This window comes from Hevea brasiliensis, chromosome 2, assembly GCF_030052815.1.
Source record: "Hevea brasiliensis isolate MT/VB/25A 57/8 chromosome 2, ASM3005281v1, whole genome shotgun sequence".
Taxonomy (NCBI): domain Eukaryota; kingdom Viridiplantae; phylum Streptophyta; class Magnoliopsida; order Malpighiales; family Euphorbiaceae; genus Hevea; species Hevea brasiliensis.
The window spans coordinates 66,527,645-66,548,908 of NC_079494.1; positions in this window are offsets into that span (position 1 = coordinate 66,527,645).

Sequence of the window (21,264 nt, forward strand, 5' to 3'; positions counted from 1 at the left end):
ATCAACATAATGTCAGAATGGCTAAAAGCCATGAAATCACAGAATGGCATAATGCCATGTGCAGTACTGCTAACTGAACCCTATTGGCATGCCAAACAATCCAAACCAATCTTGTTAGGTATACTAGGGCATTTGACACTGTTGAATTTTTCAATTTTTGAATTTCAAGTTTTGGTGTTACGATTCCCTTCATTAGTCAACAAAAATGTTGACTTTTGCATAGAAAATAGGTACATTGGTTTTAACACTCCCAACATACCACATTTTGCATTCAAAATTTGTTGGTATTGGTTACCAATACCATTTCTAAGCTTAAAATTAATGGAGCAGAATTTTCAGTTTTCATACCCTATATTTACTGTTCCAATAGTTACTGTTCCAGTGGGAATTTGGGAAAATGATAAACATGAAAGTTGTTCCTTATTTTGTCTAGTTGAATTTCAGTTTTTGAATCACTCCATTTGGAGTTTTGTAGCTCAATTTATGGTCCAAAAACCACAACTGGCCGGATTAGAATTTTTCTGGACTGACCATATCTACAGTGCAGTGAACAGTGACTGCAACTCTCTTGTTGGATAGATTCTGGTCATAATTTGGGGTGGGTTTCTTCATGAAAATTGTTGGTCTATATCTTAGCTTGTTGTTGGTAAAATTTCAGGTCAATTGGGCCATTCTACACTGAGTTATGGCCAAATGAACAATTACTGTTCATTTGGTCATTCTGCAGAAACAGGTTGCAGGACACCCGGATTGGGGCAAGTTTTTGGTCCACTTGGTTTGGTCTTATGGGCATGGTTTCTTCACCAAAGTTGTGCCATTATGTGTCTAGTTTCATGTCCAATTGGCCAAACACCAATTGAACCTCTACAATTCAAGTTATGGCTGCCCAAACCTGCTGGACTCATGTCTAATTCTGCAGGTCACCTAGGGCAGCCACACTAAACCCAAATCCCATCACTAAACACACTTTATTTCTTGTTTACCCATAACCAAATGGTCACTAATTGACCATTAAATCTTCCATTTACCATCAATATGGCCAAACCCTAATATAGCTCAAAATCCTAATTTTCAAATATCCATTAATGCACATACATCAATTCAACATACTTAATGATGTTTATGTCTCATACTCATGTTCAAGACCACCCATATACAACTTAAATTCATTCAAAACTCATCAACACTTGCATCACTAAGGCTGCCAACAATTTTTTAAGTGGTCCATACATGGATATGTTCTTTTAATTTCATGAATTTCTAACTAAATCCATATACCTAACTTTAAATTTAAAGAGAAAAATGGAGAGATATAGCACTAACCTTAGTGGCAGAATTTTCTCTTGACCCAACTTAGATTTTTCCCTCACTTTCTTTAGTTTTCTTGGCTGCCAAACACTTTAGCTAGAGTCTAGGGAAATTTTTAATATTGGAATATAGAGGAAATATGGTGAGTAGAGTGAGCGAATTGAGGTAGATGAAGAAAAATGGGAGAGGGCTTCAATGGAAGGTTACGGGCAGCTGAAACAAATGAGGAAGAAACTGAATTTTTGTCAATTTTTTTCCCTTTTTAATTGTGTTAATGTGTGCTTGTCAAATTCCAATTGGTGGGAAAATTTAATTGCATCATGCTTACTTAAGCATGATGGCATATTTAAGCATTTACTTTCATTTTTCTTTTTCTTTTTTTTTTCTCATTTTTAATTTAATTTTTAGTAATATTTATTCATATTTTATTTTATAATAATTATTTACTTAATTGGACATGTCGGCCAAAAATCATCTCTGAAGACGAAATGACCAAAATGCCCTCCGTTTGGCTTAACGGGTCAAAATTGTCTGTACCGATTGAAAAATTTTTCTAAATATTTTCTTGGCATTCTAATGCCATAGGAACCTCAATGACCCTTCTCTGGAGTCCCAAAAATTATTTTATGAATTTTGTCTCGGGTCTAGGGCTCCTAATTGCGAGAACCGGGCTACCCATCGCTTGGGCATCGACTCATTTAACTTGGTTGTATTTTATTTCTAAATTTTTTTCTAAATTTTTCTTATTAATATTTGAGTTAATTATGGTTCCTCACTTTAGTTTAAATATTTTTCCGGACGTTCTAGTTGTCCGGACCGACACTGGTCACCGGAACTGTAGAATGTACGGAGTTGCTACCGGGAGGGTGTTACAACTCTTCCCCTCTAATTTAAATTTCGTCCTCGAAATTTACCTGATGCAAACAGTTGAGGGAACTCTTGCCTCATCGTCTCTTCACTTTCCCAAGTTGCCTCTTCAATGTTGTGGTGCCTCCAAAGTACTTTCACCAGTGAAATCTGCTTATTCCTCAACTCTTTCACTTCCTGAGCCAGGATCCATATAGGTTCTTCTTCATATGTCAAATCCGGTTGTACTTTAATTTCTTCCATGGAGATGACATGTGAAGGATCTGAGCGGTATCTTCTTAGCATAGACGCGTGGAACACATTATGGATCTTGTCCAGCTCTGGTGATAAAGCTAGCCTATAGGCCACTGGACCCACACGTTCAATGACTTCATATGGGCCAATGAACCTAGGGCTTAACTTACCTTTTCTTCCAAACCTCAATACCTTCTTCCACGGTGACACCTTGAGGAACACTTTGTCTCCAACAACATATTCTATTTCTTTTCTCTTCAGGTCGGCATAAGATTTCTGTCTATCTGAGGCAACCTTCAGATTGGCTTTGATTAGTTTTACTTTCTCCTCAGTCTGTTTCACCAAGTCTGGCCCTACCAGTTTGTCTTCGCCCAATTCAGTCCAGCACACTGGAGTTCTACATTTCCTCCCATACAGTGCTTTATACGGGGCCATTTGGATACTAGCTTGGTAGCTATTGTTGTATGCAAATGCTGCCAGTGGGAGGTATCTATCCCAACTTCCCTCAAACTCAATGACACAACTCCTCAGCATATCCTCAAGGACTTGACATATATTTCATATTATTATTATCATTTTAATTCAATATTTGTATTAATTCAATTGATTCAATTGTTTACCTGGATTACTCTTTCTAATTGCCCATCCGTCTGAGGATGGAAAGCTGTGCTGAAGTGGAGTTGTGTACCCAAGGACTCATGCAACTTCTTCCAAAATTTCGATGTAAACCTTGGGTCTCGATCAGATATGATGGAAAGTGGAATTCCATGCAGTCTAACTATCTCACTGATATATAATTCTGCTAACTTCTCCAGTGAGTAGTCAGTCCTAACTGGCAGAAAGTGTGCTGACTTCGTCAATCTATCTACTATCACCCATACTGCATCATGTTTCTTCTGGGTGAGAGGTAGACCAATTACAAAATCCATGGTGACCCGATCCCATTTCCATTCAGGTATGCGTGTAGGCTATAGCAAACCTGATGGAACTTGATGTTCTGCCTTGACTTGCTGACATGTCAAGCATTTAGTCACATAGTCAGCTATGTCCTTCTTTATACCAGGCCACCAATACTAAAGTTTCAGATCATGATACATTTTTGTACTTCCTGGGTGCATAGCATAAACATTGGCATGTGCCTCTTTTAGAATATTGGCTTTTAATTCCCCATTATCTGGTACACATACTCTTCCTTTGTAGTACAGACACCCATCTGCTTTCACTTCATAGTTAGTTTCTTTCCCTTCTAGGATTTTTCTCATAATAGCCTTTAGCTTCTCATCTATCTTTTACCCATCTAAAATCTGCTGTAACAGGTTTGGCCTCACTTGCAACTCAGCCAAAATAGCTCCATCTCGAACCAAAGATAGACGGGCATTCAATGATCTCAAAGCTGTGATGGATTTTCTACTCAAAGCATCAGCAACTACATTTGCCTTCCCAGGATGGTAGTCAATTACACAATCATAGTCCTTCAGGAACTCAATCCATCGTCTCTGTCTAAGGTTGAGCTCCTTCTGGGTTGGCAAGTATTTCAGGCTTTTGTGGTCTGTGTAAATGTAGCACTTTTCACCATACAAGTAATGCCTCCATATCTGCAGTGCGAAGATAATTGCTGCAAGCTCTAGATCATGGGTAGGGTAATTCTGTTCATGTGGCCTTAGCTGTCTAGAAGCATAAGTGACCACCTTCCCCTCTTGCATCAATACACACCCTAACCCATTATGAGAGGCATCACTGTAGACCACAAAGTCCTTTTCTGACACTGGCTGTGTTAACACTGGTGCCTCTGTCAACATAGCCTTCAACTTCTCAAAACTGGTCTGACACTTGTCATTCCAGTCAAATCTGACATTCTTGTATAATAACTTGGTCATTGGAGCTGCTATTAAAGAAAATCCCTTCACAAATCTTCTGTAATACCCAGCTAGCCCCAAGAAACTTCTGACCTCAGTTGTATTCCTGGGAGGCTTCCATTCCATCACTGCTTCTATTTTCTTGGGATTCACTCTAATCCCATCAACTGACACTATGTGTCCAAGGAATGCAATTTCATTCAACCAGAAGTCACACTTGGACAACTTAGCATACAGCTTCTTTTCTCTCAGGGTTTGCAGAACAATCCTCAAATGTTCATCATGCTCTTCCCTGGTCTTGGAATACACCAAAATATCATCAATAAAGGCCACTACAAACCGATCTAGGTATGGATGGAAGATACGGTTCATAAGGTCCATGAATGCTGCTGGTGCATTTACTAGGCCAAAGGGCATTACTAGGAACTCATAATGCCCATATCGGGTCCTGAATGCAGTCTTTGGCACATCTGCATCCTTCACCCTCAACTGATGATACCCTGATCTTAGATCAATTTTAGAAAATACTCCTGCTCCCTTCAACTGATCAAACAGATCATCAATTCTAGGCAACGGATACTTATTCTTCACTGTCACTTTATTCAACTGCCGGTAATCAATGCATAACCTCAAAGTCCCATCTTTCTTCTTTACAAACAGCACCGGAGCTCCCCATGGTGACACACTGGGGCGTATGAACCCCTTATCAAGCAACTCTTGCAACTGAGTTTTCAACTCCCTCAATTCAGTGGGTGCCATCCTATAAGAAGCAATGGAAATGGGTGTTGTACCCGGCATTACCTCAATAGCAAACTCGACTTTCCTTTTTGGTGGCAAAGCAGGCAATTCTTTAGGGAACACATCTGGGAAGTCTTTTACTGTGGGTATGTCACACAGATCTGGCTTAGCCTGCCTAGTATCCACCACATGTGGTTGGTAGGCTTCATGACCTTTCTCATCGATTTTCTTGCGGTGTGGTTGAGATAACATTGACATGAAAATCTGTCCTTTCACCCACAATGATGATTTCATTACCCTCGAAGTTTTGGAGAAATTCTCTTCAATTTGCAATCAACTATTGCCTGATGACGTGACAACCAATCCATTCCCAAAATCACGTCAAACTCGTGGAAGGGCAACTCAATTAGATCTGCCGAGAATTCATACCCCTGAATCCTTAACGGGCAACCCTTGTACACTTTATTCACCACTACACTGTGGCCCAATGGATTAGTGACCAGAATGTCTTCGTCACTCTCCCCCACTAGTATCCCCCTTTCTACGGGTAGGTTGATGCAAATGTATGAATGAGTGGATCCTGGATCCATTAATGCATGCACAGATGTATTGTAGAGGGAGAACGTACCCCTGATGACATCCGGGGCATCTTACTCCTCCTGGGCTCTCATGGCATAGGCTCTGGCAGGTGGTCTACTCTCAGGCCTCTCTGCTGGCTCAGATGCAGGCCTCTGTGATGGTCCCACTGCCTCAGATTTGCCAGATTTCCTACCCCTTTATGGTGCAGGAGCAGGTCTATCTGCTTGTGTTGGAGCAGCTGTAGTAGTTCTGCGTGGACAGTTCCTCAACTGATGCTCTATTGACCCACATCTTAAGCAGGCACCAGTCACTCTCTAACACTCCCCCTTATGCCACTTCAGGCAATGTGGACATGCAGAAGTTGCTGGGGCGAGTCCCCTGAACCCCATCCCTGGAGAGCTGTCCATTGATGGTGTGGACTGACCTCTCCTAGGGTTAAACTGTGGCCTGGGCCCTTGAGACTGACCCTGACCTTGTGGTTGACCTGAACTCTGTGCAAGTGGACCCTTGAACTTCTTCCCAGATGCAGGAGATGAACTAAACTGACCTGGGCCCCTCTTCTGCTGTCTCTCTTACAGTGCTCACTTATTCTTACTTTTTCAACTTTTATTGCAGCTTCCACTAACTTGGTGAAGTCGGTGATTCCCAAGGCAGTGATCATGATCTTTATGTTATCATTTAATCCCTCTTCAAATCTCTTACACCTTTCGGCCTCATTAGGGACTATCTCCCTTCCATAGCGGCTTAATCTGACAAATTCCTTTTCATACTCGGCCACTATCAGCTGTCTCTGCCTCAGGTTAATGAACCCTCTTCTTCTCTCTTCCAGGTATACACTACCCACATATTTCTTCTTGAATTCAGAGAGGAAGAAGTCCCAAGTTATTACTTCTGGCTGTACTTCACTGGACACCGTATCCCACCATTCATATGCATCATCTTGCAACAGAGATACAGCAGCTTCTAGATTTTGCTCTGGAGTGCAGTGGAGTTGTTTTAAAACTCTGCCTGTTCTGTTCAACCAATTTTTGGCTACAACAGAATCATCTTCTCTCTTGCCAAAGAAGTCCACTGCTCTAAATTTTCTTAGTCTTTCCAGGTGTGATTTCTGCTATGGAGGTGGTGGTGGTGGTGGTGCTGGCATTACCCCAGCCATTTGTTTGAAGAATTCGGCCATTTGCTGAAACATGGCCTATGGAGGCTGAGCAGGCTCTGCTTGAGCTGGCGGAGCAGGTTCTCCCCTACCCCCAGTCTCAGCTGCTGCAGGTGGAGCATGACTCTCCACTTCCTCCTCAACTGCCCTCTGAGATGTAGGGTCCATATCCTATTCAAAATAACAAAGACAAACAGATCTGCATTAGTGTCACCTCAACTCTTACAAATGCAATGCATGGTATGGACTCAATCTAGGCCTAGAAACGCCTAAACCATGCTCTGATACCACTAAATGTGACACCCCATACCCGTCTACAGTATATCCGAGTAAAATATGTCACAAAGTGTACTGGAACACTCTATTTTATCTTAATCATTTTTTATTCTTTCTTAATTAATTTTTATCATAGTTTTGAATATAACTTGTGAAATATAATTCATTTAAGTCATTTATTGAAATTATAATTTATTTAAGGTTTCGAAAATTTTATAGAAAATCCGGCAGAGTACCGGCTAAAAATGGAGAAAATAGTTCTTCGAAACCTGTGAAAAACACTTCCAATATTTTCAATCAATCCCAAACTCCATTTCATCAACAAAATCTCAATATGTTTTTCAACAACATTTCCATTTCTCAATCATTCATCTCATATGATAATCATGTAAAAGTCATAAATAAATGTTCACTTTTTCATTCATAAACACAATTTCTACTATTTACATTAATACCAAAATACATTACAAAAGTTTTAATTACATATGAGAAAATAAAAGTTAATTACAAAATATCAAAATAAAACCTAGTGTCCTACCAATGCACTGATGACGGTGAGGTGACACGGATACTATGCAGAGCTGCAGGAGGTCTCACCCGATCGTGGTCTCACTGGGCTCGGTCGATATCTCGGAACCTCACGCGTGGCAAAAGCAACGCACTAAGCAATAATGCTTAGTGGTGCCAATAATAAAATAAAAAAAATAACAGAAAATAAATATGTAGTGAATGTATCGATGTCTTATTGCAAATAAATTTTCGATGAGTATTTGTAGTCTTACTTATTTTATACTTGTTATATTCATTATTTCATTAAATTTATCCACTTTCATTTTTGGTTGCCCAAGTAACCTATCTTTGGACGATCGATGGATAAATGGGTAACCGCCTTTGGGTATCAAGTACCTCGGGCCGTCACACCATCGGTCACATATGTGTCTCCCGGTGTGCAACATAACAGCTAATAAGCTGTAATAACATTAGGCACAAGGCCAAGTATCAACATAATGTCAAAATGGCTAAAAGCCATGAAATCACAGAATGGCATAATGCCATGTGCAGTACTGCTAATTGAACCCTATTGGTATGCCAAACAATCTAAACCAATCCTGTTAGGTATACTAGGGCATTTGACACTGTTGAATTTTTCAATTTTTGAATTTCAAGTTTTGGTGTTACGATTCCCTTCATTAGTCAATAAAAATGTTGACTTTTGCATAGAAGAGAGGTACATTGGTTTTAACACTCCCAACATACCACATTTTGCATTCAAAATTTGTTGGTATTGGTTACCAATACCATTTCTAAGCTTAAAATTAATGGAGTAGAATTTTCAGTTTTCATATCCTATCTTTACTGTTCCATTAGTTACTGTTCTAGTGGGAATTTGGGAAAATGATAAACATGAAAGTTGTTCCTTATTTTGTCTAGTTGAATTTCGTTTTTTGAATCACTCCATTTGGAGTTTTGTAGCTCCAGTTATGGTCCAAAAACCATAACTGGCCGGATTGGAATTTTTCTGGACTGACCATATCTACAGTGCAGTGAACAGTGATTGCAACTCCCTTGTTGGATAGGTTCTGGTCATAATTTGGGGTGGGTTTCTTCATAAAAATTGTTGGTCTATATCTTAGCTTGTTGCTGGTAAAATTTCAGGTCAATTGGGCCATTCTACACTGAGTTATGGCTAAATGAACAATTACTGTTCATTTGGTCATTCTGCAGAAACAGGTTGCAGGACACCCGGATTGGGGCAAGTTTTTGGTCCACTTGGTTTGGTCTTATGGGCATGGTTTCTTCACCAAAGTTGTACCATTATGTGTCTAGTTTCATGTCCAATTGTCCAAACACCAATTGAATCTATACAATTCAAGTTATGGCTGCCTAAACCTGCTGGACTCATGTCCAATTCTGCAGGTCACCTAGGGCAGCCACACTAAACCCAAATCCCATCACTAAACACACTTTATTTCTTGTTTACCCATAACCAAATGGTCACTAATTGACCATTAAATCTTCCATTTACCATCAATATGGCCAAACCCTAATATAGCTCAAAACCCTAATTTTCAAATATCCATTAATGCACATACATCAATTCAACATACTTAATGATGTTTATGTCTCATACTCATGTTCAAGACCACCCATATACAACTTAAATTCATTCAAAACTCATCAACACTTCCATCACTAAGGCTGCCAACAATTTTTTAAGTGGTCCATACATGGATATGTTCTTTTAATTTCATGAATTTCTAACTAAATCCATATACCTAACTTCAAATTTAAAGAGAAAAATGGAGAGATATAGCACTAACCTTAGTGGCAGAATTTTCTCTTGACCCAACTTAGATTTTTCCCTCACTTTCTTTAGTTTTCTTGGCTGCCAAACACTTTAGCTAGAGTCTAGGAAAATTTTTAATATTGGAATATAGAGGAAATATGGTGAGTAGAGTGAGAGAATTGAGGTAGATGAAGAAAAATGGGAGAGGGCTTCAATGGAAGGTTACGGGCAGCTGAAACAAATGAGGAAGAAACTAAATTTTTTTCAATTTTTTTTCCCTTTTTAATTGTGTTAATGTGTGCTTGTCAAATTCCAGTTGGTGGGAAAATTTAATTGCATCATGCTTACTTAAGCATGATGGCATATTTAAGCATTTACTTTCATTTTTCTTTTTCTTTTTTCTTTCTCATTTTTAATTTAATTTTTAGTAATATTTATTCATATTTTATGTTATAATAATTATTTACTTAACTGGACAAGTCGACCAAAAATCATCTCTGAAGACGAAATGACCAAAATGCCCTCCGTTTGGCTTAACGGGTCAAAATTATCTGTACCGATTGAAAAATTTTTCTTAATATTTTCTTGGCATTCTAATGCCATAGAAACCTCAATGACCCTTCTTTGGAGTCCCAAAAATTATTTTATGAATTTTCTCTCGGGTCTAGGGCTCCTAGTTGCGAGAACCGCAACTTCCCACTGGGCTACCCATCGCTTGGGCATCGGCTCATTTAACTTGGTTGTATTTTATTTCTAAAATTTTTTCTAAATTTTTCTTATTAATATTTGAGTTAATTATGGTTCCTCACTTTAGTTTAAATATTTTTCCAGACGTTTTAGCTGTTCGGACCGACACTGGTCACCAGAACAGTAGAATGTACGGAGTTGCTACCGGGAGGGTGTTACAGACAAAATCTACCTACCAAGTCATCTTCCTCATCTCTTTTCTCCCTCTTTTGGCTGGCACAATGGACTCCCTCTTTCCTCCATTGTTGTTCAAGTTTCAAGCTTTAATCCTCCCTCATTTAGCAATCAAAACCCATAGCCTCCTTCATTAAAAAATTAGCCCACACCATAAGGAAGCTTTAGATACCCATAAGAAGAAGAAAAGTTGAAGTCTAAAGTTGAGTCACAAGAGGTTAGTGCCTAATCTTCGTTTCTCACTTTATTAATCTTTGAAATAAGGTTAAGATGAAGTGAAATTTGTAAAAAATTAAAAGAAATTGGTGAGAAATTTTGGGAGTGAATTTTCAGTAACCATGAAAAGTGATGGACTTTAATGATTTTAATGTATATAAATTGATTTAGTGATGTTGGTTGATGCATTTATAAGTATTAGAAGTTGATTTACTTTGAGATTTCATGAGGTTGAATTTGTGAGTTAGGGTTTGGCCTAACTTTGGTACTTTTGTATTATACCTTACAATTGGGATTGTTGAGATGTGTTGATGATATTTAGAAATACCTTGAATGTCAAACTGAAGTAAGGAAGTTGGAGGAGAAATGAATTATTGGGAGTGCTATTTTGTACAGGTTGTGTTTATTGAGGGCAATATACATTGGTATGAGGCCAATTGGAGGTGAAATATGACCTATAATAGACCAATTTTCATGTAGAGGTCATGCTAAAATTATACCCAGAAAGTGACCTAAAAAGTGACCAAATTCGGATTGTTTAAAATGTGAACCCAGAACTTGACCATATGAACAGTAATCAGTCTTTTGGCCATAACTCACTCAAAACAGGTCCAAATGACCTGAATTTTATACCATTGGAAATATCAGGCATAGGGCTACAATTTTCATGAAGACCACAGAAGCCAGAAATGCCAAAAACCAAACCAAATTGTTGGCCCAATTTGGGTCACAAAACTGTTCAGAATTAGGTTGTCCAAAAATTGCTGGACATAAACTCACCCGTCCAGTTTTGGAAAAATGGCCATAACTTGGTCTACAAGAACTCAAATGCAATGATATTAGTGGCAAAATGTCCACAAGATACATACCTATAAAGTTGGTATTTTGACCAAAACCTAGAAATCAAGAGAACTAGGTCAAATAGTTAGAATAATTCACTGCATCAAGATTTGGAACCTGACCAAACTTCACTTGACCCCAGAAGTCTTTTCGTCATAACTCTCACTAGAAAATTCCAATTGAGATGAGCCATACCTTTCCAGAAACTTGAGAAACAGGGCTACAACTTTGTTTTAGGAACCTTCCTCAAATTATGAATTTAAGAACCTTAAAAAGTGACTGTGCAACATCTGAATCAACCCTTGTTGGCACAGGGTACATGAGCCCAGGTCAGTTAATTGGCCATAAATAATTCCAAAAAACTTGAAAAATTGTGATACAAATTTCTCAATGATCATAAGACATAGGGCAACAATTTTTGTAAAGATCACCATGCCTGAAAAGTGACTGTAACCTGCTCCATTAATTAGGTAAAATTTAAGTCCAAAAGCTATCTAGTCAAGGAACCAGAATCTATAAATGAGTCAGTTATGGTTATCTGATTATAACTTGTGTTCTAAAAATCATATTGACATGATTCAAAAGGAAAAATAAAGATAAGATAGGTAAAAGTAAGACACAAAAACTGAAATCAAAGAAAGGTCCATGAGATAAATTATCTTATAATAGGAATTTAACCCTAACAAGCCATTAAACACTAAATTATATGAAAAGGGTATGTGGGACCTATTTTCCCACTATAAAGTGATATGTATATTTCAAAGAAATAAGTAATAATGTGTAATTGCTTAATTTGGTATGTAAAGTCAAAACATTGAAACTGAACCTAAAGAAAGATTCTTGAATTAAATTGTTTTTAGTAAGGACTTATCCCTAATAAGTCACTACATGATAAATTACATGAAATAGGTATGTGGGACCTACTTTCCCACTACAAGGTGACATGAAATTAGTTAATACATAAAATGTAAATTACCTAAATGGTTTGTTAAACACATAAGTCATATGAAAACACACTTGAAACTTATGTTTCCATCATATATGAAATAACAATACTATGAACATGTTTAGTACATGACATAAAATAATGAGAGTGATAAATACATAAGTTATATGAATATGTACTTGGGACCCATGTTCCCATTATAATGACATGAAAATGGTATAAAGCATAAATAGTACATAGCATGAAATAATAAAACTATAAGTGCTTAATAGTACTAAATTGCCCATAGTAAACCTAGGCCTATATTTATATAGTTGGATTGATTGGTATACCAATTAGGGACCACAAAAAGTGGTACTGCTTATAGAGCAAATCATGAACTGACAATATACGTCAAATATAATTGTTCTACAAGCTATATGCCTACCCATTGGCCATTGTGCCTAACCTTATTTCTGGCTTTACAAGCCTGACAGCGGGCCTCGTGCCTGATAGATGTGTACAGGGTAGACATATGGCTGTCTAACCCATATACTCTTGTGTATCCAGCATTATAGTTTGTTATAGGTTACTTGGGCACAAATATACAGATATGACATGAAATACACCGATATGACATAAAACACACTGATATGATTCCAAAGACTCAAATATGAGTTTAAAAAGCTAGAGAATGAAATTTATACCCAGAAAAGATAACGATAATTAATTTATTTCCAAAGTACAGAAAAGTCATAAATGACTTGACTATATAAGAAATGAGCAGAACAGATACTGTTAAATTTAATTATTTCCAAAGTGTAGGAAATTTATAAATGTCTTAGAATTAATGATAATTTCACTGATATGAGTTTAAGGAGACTGAAAATAAAATATATGCATAGATAAGATCCTGATAAATATATTGATTCCAAAGTACTATAAAATATGCAATTGACCTAGAATTATGAAATTACACATCTTATTGTCATTTTAAACCATTTAGTTATTCTGCTTTAAGATTATGCACCACTAAGCAATTTGCTTAGCACATTGGATTTTCCATCGCGTTGGATTTTCCATCGCGTAGGTACTGGAGATTAGCAGTCGTGTAACACCCTCCCGGTAGCAACTCCGTACATTCTACTGTTCCGGTGACCGGTGTCGGTCCGGACAGCTAGAACGTCCGGAAAAATATTTAAACTAAAGTCAAGAACCAAAATTAACTCAAATATTAATAAGAAAAATTTAGTAAAAATTTTAGAAATAAAATACAACCAAGTTAAATGAGCCGGTGCCCAAGCGATGGGTAATCAGAGGGAAGTTGCGGTTCTCGCAACGAGGAGCCCTAGACCCGGGGGAAAAATTATAAAATAATTTTTGGGACTCCAGAGAAGGGTCATTAAGGTTCCTATGGCATTAGAATGCCAAGAAAATATTTAGAAAAATTTTCCAATCAGTACAGTCAATTTTGACCCGTTAAGCCAAACGGAGGGCATTTTGGTCATTTCGCCTTCAGAGGTGATTTTTGGCCGACTTGTCCAGTTAAGTAAATAATTATTATGATCTAAAATATGAATAAATATTGGTAAAAATTTAATTAGAAATGAGTTAAAGAAAGAAGAAAGAAAAATCAAATAAAAAGGCATTTATGACATAAGCTTGATGTAATTAAAACCCCTTAGCCAATCAAAACTTAACAAATGCATTTATAAGACATTAAATAAGAGAAAAGAAGTCAAAATATGAAAAAGCAATCTGCTCACCTTCACCTTCTTCAACGAATCTCCATGGCCATTTTTCTTCATCAAATTTTCAAGCTTTAAGCTTGCAATATCTCTTTATCTATCCACCAAAATCCCTAAGCCCCTTTACTAAAATTTATCCCCACATCAAGAAGAATATTTTGATTATCAAAAAGTGAGGAAATTCCAAAGTTTCTACAAGTGCAAGAAGTGGTTAAAGTGAGGTTAGTGCTTACTTTTACAAATATTTCTTTATTTCTATGTTAAGGGACTTGAAATAAGTAAGGAATTGTAACTAAATTGAATAACAATTATGTGTATGAATGCCATGAATTTCGGCAGCCCTATTGAAGGAATAGAAATGAGTGTTTTGTTGGACTTAGAGTAGATTAGAAATGATGTTTAAGGTACATACACACAAGTATAATGAATTGGTATACTAACTAAGGTAATTGGTGTAACCCTTGAATTTGAGCTAGGGTTTTAAGAATGAAAGTTTGACTTGGCTTAGGAAATTGTTAGAGAACATTTTAATGGTCAATTAGTGACCATTTTAGGTAAGTTGACCACAATTTGGACTGAAATATAGCATGGCCAAGTGAATGTGTAGGCTGCCTAAGGACAGCAGCAGAGTGATTGAAATTTCAGTCCACTTGGACTGCCATATCCTTGGCTGTGTTGGTCCAATTGGTGTTTGGCCAATTGGACATGAAACTAGGCTTATAATGGCACATTTTTGCTGAAGAAACCATGCCCAAAAGACCAAAGCAAGAGGACCAAAAGTTGGCCCCAATCCGGATACCCTGCAACAGCACCTGCAGAAATGACCAAATGAATAGTAACTGTTCATTTGGCCATAACTCACTGTAGATATGGTCAATTGACCTGAAACTTTTACAGCAACAAGATAAGATATAAAAAAACAAATTTCATGAAGAAACCTACCCCAAATTATGCCATTAACTCATTCAAATTATTGATCAAAGTTAAGTTATCAAACCTGCAACTCTGCAGATTTTCATTTGAGCAGTAATGTTTGGATGGCTATAACTCTCTCTAGAAAACTCGGATTTAGGCGATTCTTGAACCGATGGAAACCTAAGGTATGGTAGAACATTTAATATGAAGAAAGTTAGACCAAATTGTGAACTTAGCTTGACCAAATTACTGAACAAATTTGGACCAAAAATCTGCCAGACCCAAAATCTCAGCATGAACAGTGCACGTGAACAGTAAATTTATTTTGGCCATAACTTGAGCTACAAAACTCCAAATGAAGTGATTCAAAAAAGGAAATTCAACTAGACAAAATAAGGAACAACTTTCATGTTTACCATTTACTCAAATTCCCACTGCAACAGTGCTCAATAAAACAGTAAAGTCAGGCTTCAAAATCTGAAAATTCTGCTTCCCTTGGTTTAAACTTTGAAATGGTATAAATGCTTAATGCCAACAAGTTTTGAATGCCAAATGTGGTATGTTGGGAGTGCCAAAGTCAATGTACATATTTTCTATCCAAAAGTCAACATTTTTGTTGACCAATGAGGTGAATAGTGACACCAAAAATTGAAATTCATAAATTAAAGAATTTAAAAGTTTCAAATGCCCTAGTATACCTAACAAGATTGGTTTGGATAGTTTGGCATGCCAATAGGGTTCAGTTAGCAGTACTGCACATGGCAATATGTCATTCCGTGATTTTATGGCTTTTAGCCATTCTGACCTTGCATTGAGATTTGGCCTTGTGCCTGATGTATTTACAGCTTGTTAGCTGTTCTGTTGCACACCGGGAGATGCATATGTGACCGATGGTGTGACGGCCCGAGGTACTAGATACCCAGTGTCAGTTTACCCGTTATCCAGTCCAGTCGTCTAGTGTAAGTTACTTGGGCAACCAAATGAATGAAGGTGAACAAAGTTAATGAAATGATGGATATACCAATACCAAACAAACAAATCATACACATTATATACATATTTATTTTATGCTATTTTCTTTTATTATATTATTGCACCACTAAGCATTATTGCTTAGCGCGTTGCTTTTGCCACGCGTAGGTTCTGGAGATACAGATCGTGAGCCCAGTAGACCACAGACTGGGTGAGTCCATCCTGCAGTTCTGCTCAGTGTCCGTGTCACCTCAACTTCTGTAGTGCTTGGTTGGTAATTTGATTTGGTTATGGTTGGAATTTGGGATTGTGTTCTTCATGAAAGTTGTTCTAATATGTCCTAACTTTTCAATGGTTCAAAAATCAGGTTATTTGGACCTCTCTACACAGAGTTATGACCATTTGAACATGCACTGTTCATATGGTCAGTTTTGCCCAGTAACAGGTACCAAATCCGGATTTAACCAAATTTTACACCAACTTGTGGTCGGTTTTTGTTTCACTATTTTGAAATCACCGCAAGTGCACGTATCGCTAACAAGTAATAAAGTGATAAGTAGAGTATCGTTCCCATGAGGAATTTTATTTAGCAAGTACTAATCTACACAGAAATCTTGACTGTCTAGGAGAATGAAGTTTGTTAACTTTAAACACTAAAATGGTAAACTTAAAACGAAATGATTTATTTGAAGTAATTTTGGAATTGAGATTTCACACTTGAATCTTACTAAGGATGTTATCTTTTTTATTTACTGAATTGAGGATCGTTTTCCTTGATGGAAATCAGTCCTAAGTTATCCTAAATCCTCTGTCAAGGCATCTAGGGTGTATTCTAATTAACTCAAACTCTACTTTCATGGTGATCAAATTAATTAAAATCCTTTAAAACCTTTGACCAATTTTTAGGTTGAAATAAAGGAACCAAATAGAGTTTGTAGCTTTGATCTTGTGGAGCTTCAGCTGAAAAACTTCTTTTGGTACTGATGTAGAGTCCGACAACAGAAACCTTCAGCAGTAGTCCTGATGACAGTCATCGACTCCCTTTCCTGATGTTTTCTTTTCTATATATATTGGTTGCTCTAGGGTTAGGTCATTTTGAGTCCAAAAGGCTTTAGGAGTCTCATTCGAATCAGAAAATAGGAAGGGAATTCGAGTTAGAAAACAGGCTATAGCATAGTACATGGCCCACGTGTCATTACACGGGTCCTGCAAAGCAGGGCCGTGTAACTTGCTGGAGGAAAATCGCGTGGTCTTGTTTTGGCACAGAAAGTTACACGGGTCTGTGCCAACTACATGGGCCTAATTACACAGGCCATATACTGTTGTTTCCATAAGGTTTTTCAAGCTTGCGCCCTGTAGAAACTTACACGGGTCCCTGCAGATTATACGGGTCTACTTACACGACCCGTGTACTTGTGTTTCTCATCGATTCTTTTAGCTTTCTGCTGGCAGGGAGTTATACATGTCTGGGGCTTGGTTTACACGAGTCGTGTACTTTGTATCAGCAGTAACTCTTTGTCTTTTTGCCTCTCCAAGCTTTCCTTTGCACTCCCATTCTTTGGGGCTTCACCTAAACACCTGAAATAATGCAGAAAATATGGAATTAAGGGCTTGGCAATAGACTTTATGAAAACTAATGAAATCAACTACTATGCATGAAAATACTTGCTTAAATGCTATGATTTTAGAATACAAATGTGCTTAAAAACATCTATACAATTCAAGTGTATCAAATACCCCCAAACTCAAACTTTTGCTCGTCCTTAAGCAAAACAAAACTCTGTTTTAAAGCATATTTCAGGGGATACTTAGGAATTCAACTATCAATTTAATAAGCATATAATTGAACTCCTCCAACCTTCAAACCAACTCCCCTCTTTCAAGGTATAAGGGTTCTAACAGCTACTTGTTTGGAACTTCACCTCGTTTCATTGTGTTTCGACTAATTATTCCTCTATACAAGACCAATAATAAGCCACAAACAACCTGTTTTATCGGGATATAATTAAGAAACACTAACTTCCCCAAATCTGCCTCTCTCGTAAGTAATTGAGATGAAGTATTTCAATTCTAAATCCATAGGCATATCTCAATTTTCTATCTCCACTAATGTAGCATGTGCTTTTTCAAAAGATCAAAAGGTCTTTAAAAGGGTTGTAATGGGCCTAGAGGGATAAACTTGGTTGCCAATGAAAGGTTTTTAGGGAATACAAATATGAGGATAGCATGTATGCATAAAATCCAGGTATACTGAGTTCGTTTCTACATATTTTATGTGGAGAAGGAAAGGCTTTTGGCTTTTTATATTGTCAAGCATGCTTCCATGACACTTATCTTGGGACTTCTTTTCTTTTTCCTTTTTGTCCTCTCCCCCAAACTCATTGCTTTTGCTGGGTTGGAAAGGTAAGTTTTTCTTTGATTTCTATTGCACACTTGCACTCTTTCTTGAGTATTACATCCTCTCTTCATTTTCTTTGCATATTGCTTCCTCAGAAGGGTGTGGTAGGTGTTTAGGCTAGGGGCTAAGTAAATAACATGGGTAATCAATAAATTCTAAGGGATAAACATAGGCTTCAAGTTGGCTACAAGGGATATACATTTTAATTAGGGATGACTAAGGCTTAGTGAGGCTATATCGAAGAATGTCTTAATCATTTCTTCATCAAGCATATGCTAGGATTTCACCTTGATAGGTCCAAGAGATATGTTCTAGAGCTAGTGAGGCAGTTTTTAGGTTTACTTGTATTTCAAAAATTGTTCTCTTAATTTTACAAGTTCAATGTGATAAATTAATAGTTATGAAGAGGTTTAACTAGTCTAATTCCATTAAAGAGATTAGTTTCTTTACAAACAACATGTTAGAATCCCTTTTTGCCTATCTAGATATGTTCATTCCTCTATCCCGTGGAGTCCAATTATTAGCTTACAAAAAATTTGGTTATGTTGCTAAGTTTCACAATTTACAATCCAAAAATTTTCAAAAATTCTCGAAAATTTTGATATACAAGAATAATGTAGCTGAATTTAAACAATGCAATGATGTGCATGTAATGATATGCAAGTGCAAATGTATCCCCCCAAACCCAAAACAGACATTGTCTGCAATGTCAATATAATGTGCTAGATCAGATCAAGTGTACAAAAATTTTAAGGAAGCATAATATTTATTAAGCATGGAAAATTTTTGAACATAAAGAAAATAAAAAAGACCTATGGTTTTAAGTTAGGACTAGGGCATGTAAGATATTACAATAAAGATCCTATCCTATAGTCCTATCTCTAAAAGGCCGCTGATGATGATGATGGTGATGCTGGTGATCCTTGCTCCTCTTCCTCCTCATCTAGTTTGTCCATTAGAATGTCCAGCTTGTTGTGTGCTTCCTAGAGGCTATCCTCGATAGCTCACATCTTGTCGTGTATTGTGGTCTCCATGCACTGTAGGTATGCAAGGACCAGGTCTGTCGGTGGTGGTGTTTATGGAGGCATTCGGATAGGGGACGCTTCGAACATTCGCCCTTGCCCTTCTTCTTTAGGCTGTGAAGTCTCACCGGGTCCCTCCCTTGCCTCGTCTCTTCAAGAGATTGTGTTTCCTTCGGCATCCACCAAGTAGCATTTATTGCCCACCTTCTTACATATCCCCATGGATATGCAGATAGTTTGATCAATTCTCGATGTTCCAGTTGATCAATTCTCGATGTTCCAGTAACAAAGCGTAGTTTGTGATGTCCTAGAACAAAGCCAAAGCGGAGGGCAATGGTGGTGATAAGGCCTCCAAGCACTATGTGCCTGGTAGGCTGATGGCAAAGGCATCGGAGATGGTTGCACAGGAAAAAGCCAGTGCTGCACCGCTGCCTGGTGACCATGCACCATAGGAAAAATAGCTCACTAGTGTTGACAATGCCAAGGCTATCGCCACAGCCCATGATGGTGTGGGCGGTGAAGCAATGCATGTATCGCAATGCTGGACTAGTGATGCCTGTTGATTTAGATTTGTTGGAGTTGTATGGCTCTGTGTTTGGTGCAATGGAATCCCAAAAGTTGATATTGTTGTACAACATAAGGTTCCTTGGGATTTCTTGGTGGTCAGTACTGTCAAAACCGAAGATGGCGTTGAACTCGTCCATATTCATTACTCGGTCTACACCAAGTAGGCAAAACTCAATTCTGCCCCTGTCTTCCCTGTCGATGGGCCATAAGTTGGCCTTGAAGCTACCCAGAAATTCTAGCGTTATGTCTTTGTAAGCTAGAAATTGGAGTTGGGCAAACCTTGTCCACCCAATGTTGTCAAGTAACCCATTGATTTCTTCTTGCAACCCGATTTGCTCTAAAAGCAGAAAATCTATGTATTTAGTGGAGGATATTTTTTGGGCATGAAGCCGGGTGCACATTACTTTGTGGGCATCATCTCAAAATCCCCAAGGAATAGAGATTTCGGGTTATGGAGTGGGTTGTGGCTATGGTTGCGGTGGAGGAGGGGCTTGTTGAGATGGTTGGCGAGTGGCTACCCTCGTTCTTGGGCGTTGGGTTGGAGGCTGGGGTGGAGAAGGTGAGGATTCTCCTCTTTGCCTTGAAGAAGAGCCAATCCTCCTTGCAGATCTCTTTGCAGGAGCCATGGATGTGTTTTTGGGAAGGAGAAGAGTATGATTTTGGTGAAGGGAGATGAGATTTGAGAGGTTTTTATAGGCTAGGAAGGGAGTAGATGAAGGGTTTTGTGTTTATGAAGGGTTTTAATGCTAGAGGTGTATTTAAAGAGCCATTAGGACTCTTCGTTTCGCATGTTTTGCGCCCCAGGAGTCACGTCTGCGACGAGATACATGGGTCGTGTATCACTACACGGGTCCCGACATGTAGGGCCGTGTAAATTACTGCCTGAAATTTTCAAAATCTGTTGTAGTACACAGCCCGTGTAAATAAGTTATGGGACCCATGTAACATCCTATCTGTCGGATTACTTTATTGGATATGTTGCACGGCCCATGTAAAATTCAAAGAGCCCCGTGTAACCTTCTGTCTCTTAGTTATTCTTCTAGAGACATTACATGGTCCGTGTAAATTGGGCTATGGACCTGTTGAATTTTTTGTCTCCCAAAGAGTTGAAATTGCATGAAATTAAGGACTTCCAGAAAGTTACACTGGGCGTGTAAAACTAGTACATGACTCGTGTAATTTTCTAATTTTTCAAATCTTTGGCAAATGAAAAATTTTATCACATGAAATGGATGCAAAGATTAACAATAGAGTTACTTCCCCGGTTTTGTTAAATTTTCCGTTTTGTGGTTTTGACTTGGTGATTCCTTTCCTCTCTTGATCTCTATTCCTCTTTTCAAAAAAAAATCCTACAAAATGAAATGCTAATGAGTACGAAACAAAAATTCAATATTGAAGAAAAAGAAAAGAAGAAAAGTTCAGAAAAATTTTGGGTTGCCTCC